This window comes from Oryzias melastigma, linkage group LG13 (assembly GCF_002922805.2).
Source record: "Oryzias melastigma strain HK-1 linkage group LG13, ASM292280v2, whole genome shotgun sequence".
In the NCBI taxonomy this organism is placed as follows: Eukaryota; Metazoa; Chordata; class Actinopteri; order Beloniformes; family Adrianichthyidae; genus Oryzias; species Oryzias melastigma.
This window is the reverse complement of record NC_050524.1, coordinates 16,936,039-16,946,259: the sequence shown is the minus strand read 5'-3', so window position 1 is coordinate 16,946,259 and position 10,221 is coordinate 16,936,039. Positions and strand designations below refer to the sequence as shown.

General features: G+C 37.3%; 1 protein-coding gene across 1 annotated transcript in view; it reads left to right on the top strand.

Moving 5' to 3' along the window:
- The first annotated feature begins 3,744 nt into the window (after positions 1 to 3,744).
- drd2a (dopamine receptor D2a) overlaps positions 3,745 to 10,221 on the top strand; it is a 62,673-nt gene continuing 56,196 nt past the window's right edge. Inside the window, exon 1 of the mRNA XM_024277979.2 lies at positions 3,745 to 4,388. The gene's annotated coding sequence lies outside the window, so the exon portion shown is untranslated. The remainder of the gene's footprint in view (positions 4,389 to 10,221) is intronic.

Sequence of the window (10,221 nt, the reverse complement as noted above, 5' to 3'; positions counted from 1 at the left end):
TTCTTGCTAAATGTACATTTGTTTCCAATCCAAAAGGAAATTCTTAGTATTCCCATTTAGTGTTGTCATGTAATGAAAGAAGTAATTTAAGTACTTGAATATATTTTATGATATCTGGCACATATTATGCTCAGAATAATATAAAGGGTTTGCCCATCAAACAGGGGTCTGGAACCTGAGGCTCCAGAGGATCATGTGAGTCATTCCTCCCTCCACTCTTTGGCTTTGAAGAAAAATGATGACAATTAAATAAATAGTGGGTTTGTAGTGTTGGTTAATACGTTTTCAGCTAATTACATTTTATTACTTTTGTTTTGACTCTGACTTAGACAAAACTAATCCAACTAATATTAAGTTTTGATTTTTTGTGAGAGGAGTTACATATTAGCATAACATTATTTATTGGATTCAGGCATATAGATTGAAAAAAAAAAAAAAGTGAATTCTACACCAATGTCGAGATGACAATTCCAAATTTGTTAGTAAAAGGAGAAAAGAATGACAGCGCACTAAAGTCGTTGATAGAAAATGTCACATTTGATTTGGTTTTCTTGCAATTTTATAGTAATCTTCAGCAGCTGGAATATCATATTTATTTAATCAAGCTGCAGAAAATATTTAAAAGTCGGATTTTATAAATTAATGGATTAATATACAAATACATAAATTTATATATATATATATATATATATATATATATATATATAATAACATAAGGTTGGACTTTGTGGCTCCCATTGGATTTTTGTCAACAAGAAACTGGCCCAAATGGCACAAGAGGTTGCAGATCACTGACCTATAAGCGTTAAAGGGGCCATACCATGGCATATTGGTAAGCCTACATTATGTTGATTATTTTGGTGCTTTTCAAATGCCAAGAATTTTTCTGCATTTCTTCATTTTTATGACCCTCCCCCCTAGATGTGCAACAACTGTTGCATCTCAGAGCCCATTGCTTCAGCCTTTCCTCCTCACTGTCAGCTTTTATAAAAGCCTGCACACCTGCTGATGATGAGTTCATTAGGGTCCAATGATCTGCAGCATCTGGCTGCAGCTCATCCTCTTAAATCGTGTGGAGGCAGCAGAGGAGGATTTCCCAGTTTTCTTTTGTTCTTCTTTTCCTGAATGGGTAAAATAATTCTAAATTTAAGGTATGTGAAGGATTCATTGAAACCAAATCACATTTCCTGTTTTTCACTGACACAATATAAGAGTAATTTAATTTGGTGGAGTCATTATTAGGGATTATTGTATCATTTCTAGCAGACAGAGATCAGCTTTCTGTACAAAAAGAGAGAGAGAAAAAAAAAATGAATTCCAATAATAGTGCATGACATCCAGTTACAGCAGATGCTGGAAATGCATAGTTCTTACATGTCAGTTGTGTCAAACTGAACCCTTTTCTGAAAGGAATAAAGTGGAACTTTTTATTGAAGCTGATTAATTTCCAGTTTCCTTCAACAGAGTGGAGTACACAATTGCAACCAAATCTGTGTTGTGTCACATCCAGGGCCAACACACTCTAATTTCATTGGCAACCCAATTGGCTCCACAAAGGGCCCTGTACTGATTTGTTATCCGTTATGTCCATGAAGAAAACACAAGGACAAATGCTGAACAGATTTTTTAGGGTCAGTTTAGTATTTAAAACTGTGCTTTCATAGTTGGTAAAAAAAAAAAAAAAGTTTGGTTAAAGTAGTCTTAATCACTACAAGTCTTAGTCACAACAAACTGCACAAACTTGTACAGGGCAGGTTGATGACTCACATGAAATATCAAGATGACAGACCACTCAATGAGCCTGTAGATTAAAAATATTCATGCACATTTTTCTATGGGCATGCTGCAAGCGACAAGTTATAGCAAACACTTATACACGCAACAGTAAATAAGAGTGAAATAGACACTGTAAAGAGATTTTTTTTTCTTTTTTTGACCTGTCCCCCCCAAAAAAAAAATCATCTGGATTGGGCAAAAAGCATGTAAGAGCTGTTCAAACAAAAGCGGGCTCCTTGCGATCTTTTTAGTTAATGTATTTGACTTCATTTAGAAAGGGACAATGCATATTAATGAACATTAAAACAAATGTAAATATGCCAGATTATAGCCTCAGGCTAATTACCATCTGTAGTCCCTTAGCAGGTTGATATTAAAAGAAATAAAACAGTTGAAGAGGTAGATGGCTCACATAAAATTACATAACAGTTAAAAGACAATATACAAAATAATACAAATAAAATGCAGAATATCTTCCGGTGTACAGCCTGACTGTCAAAATTGTCCCTGTCCCTGAACTGCCTTCTTTCCTTACTTGATAATTCAGGGTGTCGGAGGAGGGGGTTAAATTTGCAGGCATTGACTGTATATGAGAACTGGACAGGGCGAGTGTGGCACCACCCATAGAAAATGGCTTACTTGAGGCTCCAAAAAAATTAAGTCGAGGTGGGAGCGAGCGGGCAAAACATACTTTTATTGAGGCATGTGGTTGGTCAGTTTATAACTTAAATAACTTGTAGCAGAGAAAAAAAAACACAATTAAAAGAATTGGGATTAGTAAGAACATTTAAAGGGGCCCTACCATAAAATTCTACTTTTTGAAATTTTAAGTGCATAATACTGATCATTCATCACTATAAAGAACCCCAAGGGAGGGGTTACTTAGTCCAGTCTTCTTGTACAGTCAGTGGGTGAAACCAATGACTGTATATAAGAACTGGACAGAGCAGGTGTGCAACCTCCGGCTATCGACTGTTCTAAAGGTTCCTTTTTTTAATCTCCTTTTTACTTATTTTTGCGTAACAAAATGACATCTCTTACTAAAAATGTGCTGCAGGCGATGCTCTTAATTCTCATCGCAACCCATCAGACTAGGATGTTTATTTAAATTGGAGAGTCTACATAACAGCATGCATTAAGTGCTTTGAAAAGTCTTATTAATGAAGATGCAAATTATTATAGTCTTGAGTTTTAGTAATGATTAAAGGAGCTCTTTTAGGTTGCAGCCCCTCTTTTCCAGCACGAGGCTTTGAACTTGAACAGTTTTTTTTTCTTCTTTTAACATAAGGTGCTGTGCCATCTCTGAGACACCATCACGGAAGACATTCATAATGGAGCACTATAATTAAAGTCTGATGAAGGTCCTTATTATCAGGCAGAAGATTGTTGCCTTTTTTAGTCTATATATTTATATGGTATTCACTAAAGCAGTTTGATTGACAGTGAAAAAAAGCAGCATTCAAAAGAAGAAACACTAAACAACCTTTTTTTTTTAATTTACATGAATCTTTGACGAGTGAAAACTTTAAGCTGTTTGAGGACCGCTCAGCCATTTGATGAGGTGGAGTAATTATTTTTCCCCTCCTTTGACTAAAAAAATAATAATTTTAGCGGTGCAAGAATTTTGGCAGAAGCATTTGGAGTCCCTACCTGTCTGCTTTTTAAACTACCCTGTGATTATTGGCTGCTTAATGAAAATGAAAAGCAGCATGAGCTGGTCTGCTGATTAAGCCTGTAGTTAATTAAAACCATCAAACAGTGCAGCTGGTAATTTTTTATTTGTACATCAAATTTGCGCATGGAACATGGAGATAAGACTTTAAAAAGAAAGGTTTATTTTATTGTGTTTTATTGTGTGTCACTCCAGTTAATCTGCGTGGCACATAGAATATTGTAACAGAGGATAAACAAATAAAATCACCAGAGAAAGAATCAAATCTGTAATCCCACCATCAAAATATGGATTACTTCAAATCGCACGTCTTCCGTTTTAATTCTCAGACAGTGAGTACACTGAACGTGACGCATGTAAGTTCAAGGTAATCATATGGGAACAAGGTGTCTCCCACACCGGTGACATTGAAGGCAGCACAACTCCGTGCTGTGGAGAATAAGCAGATAGAACCCCGCCTTGAATGTCCACGGTTCTCCTCTCTCGCCGCGTCTCCTTCCTCCTCCTCCTCCTCCTCCTCCTCCAGTATCGACGGTAACTCCGCTGCGTGCGTAAAGCTGCAGGAGAACAAGAGGACAATTTCACCTTCTGCTCCACTTCTTCCAAGAACAAAACTGAAGCATCCCAACCCTTTTTTAATTTATGTATTTATTTCAATTTTTCTTTTCCTTTTTTACAAGCAGCTGGAAAGATTTTTTACATTTTACTGAAGTGTGATTTTAATTTTCGTGCCTCGCAGTCGTGCGTTTTTCCCCCCTCCTGTCGAGCCAGCTTGAACTAATGATTCGCACCCAAGCAGCTGCACAGCCACGGTTCGTTTAAATAAGAAAACTATGTACAAAGCAAAGAAAGGACACAGTTGGAACTAAATGTGGATGCTCTTGGATTTAATTACCGGTGCCTGAAAGAACAAAGACTGAGTCAAACTTATGGCGTGAAGGTAAGACATCCATTTTTTTGTCCTTATTTTCTTATGATATGTAAAACTTAAACACTTCCTTAACTTTGCTAAACATTTAACACGTTTTTCTTAAAGTGACATGTTCATTTTGAAGGAAAACGTGTTTATTTCCACTATTGATGTGTTGGGTTTGATTCCAAAGAGCTGTAAGCAAACATTTAGCGCGACTCTCCTCCTCCTCCCCATCATCATCATCCATATAATCCTGGCCAGGTACGGTACTCCAGGCGAGTTGAGATAGTCTTAATCTCGCAGGAGACGATCTGCTTGAGTTCTGTTTGATTTCCAACTGCGAGTCAGCATCTGGAGACTGTAGGGTTCTCGGCACGGAGCTTCAGGTGAGCGCTGCTCAGGCTGCGCAAATCCTGCATGAGTCGATGGCACGTTTTACAAGTTCACAGCAACCAGTTCATCTATAGCTTTATTTATTTATTTATTCCAACAATAAATATCTTTTTGCAGGCTTTTTTTTAAATTATTATTTATTTAACACAAATTAGACTCAAATTATTAGATCAGTTAAACGAATTCCTTAAATATAAGGTGATTATCCACAAATGCTCCTGTAAGTTCCTGCTTTGACATTTGGTCAGCATCCCCTCACCAAGCAACATGAAGGTCTGCATCTGCCAGGCACTGAAAGCACCTGCACAGACTACTATTGCATGTTATGATCTAAACTGGTCATGGCATCACTGCTTGGGCAGCATTTCCTGTTTTAAAGCAAACAAGACCAGCAGATCTTTTCCGAGACTTTGTGGCTGCATGTGTTTTTGTTCTCAGTCATTTAAAATGGGAAAAGAGCTGGACCAATCCTGTCCAATGAGGTGCTTGTCAGGAGTTAGAATGGTATCTTAAATTTGTATCATCACCTTAATGCTCAATCAACGTGGATTGCATTTAACTTCAAAACATAAAGAAGACAGCTTACACTGTAACTGACAGGTTGAAGGAAGAGTCATCCACTGCATGGAGTCAATAGATGCCGTCAAATTCAGGACAATGTTCCCAGGAGACTGGCGCAGACCAAACAAATTATGTCAGAGGTTCTTTGCATAAAATTGATTCTAATTATTGTTCCTCTTGGTTTAAGTTTGTAAATTCTCCCCATTTAAACCGATAAGAGGCCTTGACAGCAGGGATTAATTTATTAAGGCTGTGTGGTTCATTAATGTGGTCACGATTGTGTAGGTGGAAAACAGTGGAAGAAATATGTGTTTTGGAATCCTGCTGGCAGTTTCCTGAAAAAAATACGAATGTTTCCAAAAAATCATGGCAGACTCGCTAAAAGTGATTATGATTCGCTGAGAGTAATTAACTTAGACGGTGATGACAGAGGATTCTAGATTTCATAATACTCTACTTCTGAGAAGTTTTTTTTAGTAAAGGTTTGGTGACATACATGATAAATTAATGTCATAGGTGGGAGAAAACTATGTAAATTGCCCAAGTCTAAAAAGCTGCTATCAATTTTATTCCTGAACACCAATTGTACCAACAAACGAGCATTTATCTAATTAGAGTTCAGGAACTGAAGGAAAAACAAAATAAACTGACACAAATGCTCCTTCCATTTAACTGTAGTGTTTAATGAAAGCTCTAAATTATTCACTTACATGTTTAATGTTTCAAAGTGGGAACAACTTGACAATTTCCCAGGGTGCTGTGATGCTTTGTTTCCAACTCATTTCAAATATGTATCAATACTTGTGAATATGAGTGAACACATAAACTCCTCCAAATGATAAAGATCTTTAATGTCAATAGTTGCACTTCCTCAGCTGCACACTAAATGTTTCCATGTTTTTCTGGTCGCCCAACCTGAATCATGACTTTTTTAAAAAGAGGTGGCTGGAGCTTTGAGAAGTTGACGGGGTGTAAAACCACTGGAATTAAACTGGACTTACCTATTCCACAGTGTGAAATTTTTATCAAATTAACTCTCAGAGAGTTTTCATTTTGCAGCCTGTTGGGACACTCAGATTTCTAAGTCGCTGCACTTGCAATCCAGACCCCGTGATCATTCTGCAAAGCTAAAAGATGCAAAAAAGTAATGAGTAGATTTTTTTTTGATTTTTTTATTTTTTATTTACATAAAAAAATACCAATATTTGAAGTTTGACCGGTAGGACACAAACAGCAGGCTTTAGCACTTTAAACTTGTCTACATTCAGCTTGAATTTATTTTATATCAGTTAGAAAAAAGAGGAAAAGCCAAACAGAAAGGATAGTTCTCTTATTCAAACTTTGTTTTTTGTAGACCAACTTTGAACATCTGTAGGTACAACACTGTATTCTGTTGCTTTGGTACAGCGGAGGCATACTGCAAGGCTCTTACTAAAGAGGCATTGGCTAAGAAAGTATGCCGATTAATGTTTATGACATATTGATAGTCAGGAAAACAGCGTGTGTATCACATGGTTTTAATGAGCCTGTACTCATCGACCAGATTTCTATGAGTTGCTGTGTCTCTTTGTTGCTCCATGTTACTCCAACCAATTATTTAGTTGCTTCGTTCTTACTAGGTTTACATCCGTATTTGCCGACTACGGTGGCTATTTTGGTCCAGTTGTTCTGCTCTAAGCATGGAGTCTATTCAGACTAAGGAAACTCAGCTCAGTCCAATTGGACTAGACCACCTCTAAAGATTGATCCAAGAGCGGTTCATGGTCCGCTTGTGTGTTTTAAGATTGAACACTTTTTCCAGGTTATCAGGGGAAACAGACTCTAGTTCCCTTTAAGCAAATCAAATATGTCCAGTCTAAATACACCCTAAGATTCTTAGAAAGCTTTTCTCCAAATACAACAACCCCCCCAGACAGAAGTTTGCTCACCCAAAGGACGGAAAACACTTGAAATATACATTTTGAGTTGTTCTATGCAGTCCAGTGCTGTGACCTGTGCACACATTATTTTAGCATCGCACAAACATATGGTTCAGCTAAATGGCTGTTTCAAGCCGTAATATGGACAGAAAAACAGACAGGATAGGACACATTTTTAGAAATAAACCATTTACGCTTAGGAAACAGAGGTTTCTATCACCTGTATCACTCATATAGTCCAGGTATGACTTTTCCCTCTTGGTGGTTTTACAAACATCCATAACTTAATCAAATCATCTCTCATTTTGGTGGTTTTGATGCTGTGAAGGGTCAGTGACTTCAATGGGCTTTGCTAAAATGTAAAATGTCTCAACAGGAGCCAATAAACTTCTAATTACATTGTAAAACAATATTCTTTTAATATGGGTGAAACTATGACTTTCGTAAGCATAAAAACATGTTTCTGAACTGAAACAGGCTTCTCATAATCAAGGGAATGCACTTAAGTGATCCATGGGTTCAATTTCTCTTCCATGCACGCAAACAGCTGGACCTAAAGTAGTCTTACAGCTCTGTGCACGCTCCACAGTTCCCTCTGTGCACTTTGACATTTAAGATAAAGAAGACACCGGTACAAAGGAGAGGTAGCTGGTTACACAGCAAAGGAAAACAGCAAAGATTCTTCTGCATATCAAATGTAAAAAAGTACAAAATAAAAGAACACCTCACATTACATACCAAACATAAAAAGCTCTCCAATTATCCCCCTGCAGCTCAGTGAGACGGTCAATAAATCTATTCTTCTGCTATGCTTGTCTACAAGCATAGACAAACAGAGGTGTCAGAATAAATGGCCTTATCAAGCTACCGAATAATTGTACCTCCACTATACCAAGTTTAACGAGAAGTTGGATCTGAAAAAAGTTCCAAACAAAAAGAGCAACATATTTGGAAACCACAAACGAATATTTGTTGCCATCTTTTTTAGATTATTGGATTAATTCTCTTAGACAACCAAGACAGCAAGTACTTTTCTAAAACTTGACCTTATTGAATTTTAATGTCCGGAAGCTCTCTGGTTATAATGCACTGATGACTCGGTTCTTAATCAAGCCAAGAATGTTCTGACACTCGTGCCAATGTCCGTGTAAGTACAAAAATCATTTAAAAGAAAAAGGTCATGAAGAACAAAGTGAAAAAAAAAATGTCCTCGTGAGCTGCAGTGACCTTTGTGTGTGCCTGAAACCCTGACAAACAAAGAAGAGATATAAACGGTTCGGATCTTACCCATTTGGATGCTTGAAATGGCACGAGTGTCTTTTTATCGCTTATCAGGCCAGCTGTGGAAATCTTAAGAACCTCAATTGAAGTGTCTATTGTGACATCCACCTTCTGCAAATGAAACAGCATCCTTTATGTATCCTTTGTGGGGTGGGGGAATATGAATATTTTGACAAGAAAATCACTTCATTGTACTGGATCTTTGTAAAACGTTTCTAAGTGGCATCCATCCTCTCTTCCCTTAAAAGGAAAAAAAATAAATAAATTCTCCACTCTTCAAATACATCCTCACTCTAGGGACCTTCACGGATAAGGATGGAGGAGCCAATTAGGTCTAAAAGACAGTAGGAGATCTATTATGAGCTGGTTATGCTGCTGCTTGCAGGTGGATACCGGTGCCGATTGGTTGTTTTGTTTGTGGAAGGTTAGCTATTGATCTGCATGGTATAAACAGTGTGTTGCAACATGGGTAAATTGGGATTTGGTTGTTGCACGGCTGCATTATATATTGCACTTTTTGGAACAAATTATATTTGCTGTCATTTATCTGGAGTGCCAACTGCAAAAAAAACTCACACAAATGGGAATACCTTGGCTTAAAAACTATTTTAAAAAAATCTCCTAACGTTTGGTGAATTGCATCATCACATATTTTAAATTTGTCAAGACGGCACCGCTCTCGAAAGCCCAAACAAGTTCCCCAAACCTTTGGTGCAAAAGAGGATCTGATCATGGCTCATCTCACTAATCCACCTCTGAGGTGAAAACTCCTGCACCCAATATTCCCCCAACAAAGCTTCAGGATATTAAACATAGATCTCAAATGATCATCAGTGGGCAGATGTTGTCCATACTGACTAAAGCTCCTTTGGAAATCTGTAGTTTTACGGGAAAGGTAAAGATTTATCCCAGTCACCACTGGGAATTTCATGAAATCAACAATCTGGACGAACGGTGCAAAAGTTATTAACTGTGATTGACGGGACGTCTATTAAGCAGAGAGAAAAGTATGAGGATTAGAAGCAAAGGTAGAAAGAGCAAAACTTCCCAGGAGGAACCATTTTCCCTCCAGTCATCTTGGTGTGTGTGTGTGTTTTTGCATATTCCCAAACAGGGAGTGTGTTTGTAGATTTTTAATTAGGAAGCCCAGTTCCAGATCGTTCTAACTCCAGCAGATGGTGCCTGACACACATGGATCCTCAAGATGATGTTTAAAAAAACATTATCGACACGACTCAGTCAAAAGTCCATTTTTGACATGGAGAAGCTACCATTTAAAGAGATGAAGGGTAGAGGCAGATTGTGTTCGAGAGTGACCGATTTCAAACCAAAATGATGTGGCTCAATCATTACCAACAATTTATCTTCTGTTCATGGACAAACTAAATTAAATTAAGCATTTTAGTTGTAATGTCTTTGACATTTTTCCCTACGGCTTGAGGGTGCTGTCTGAAGACAAACAAGCTTTCTTTTTTTTTTTTTTTAACTGATTATTGTCCAACCCTGTTTTTATTGACTGCCTGTCTATTGATCACACTCAACAAAACTGTTTATCCCACACCAATTGCAATAAGGAGAAACATCTTAAATGTAATTGCATTATAATTGATAGCTTCTGTTTTCATTCTTGGCAAAACCTTTAAGCTTGTGTTGCTTTGAGGTTCCTACTATAAATTTCAGTACGTTTTTTTTTTTTTTTTTTTTTT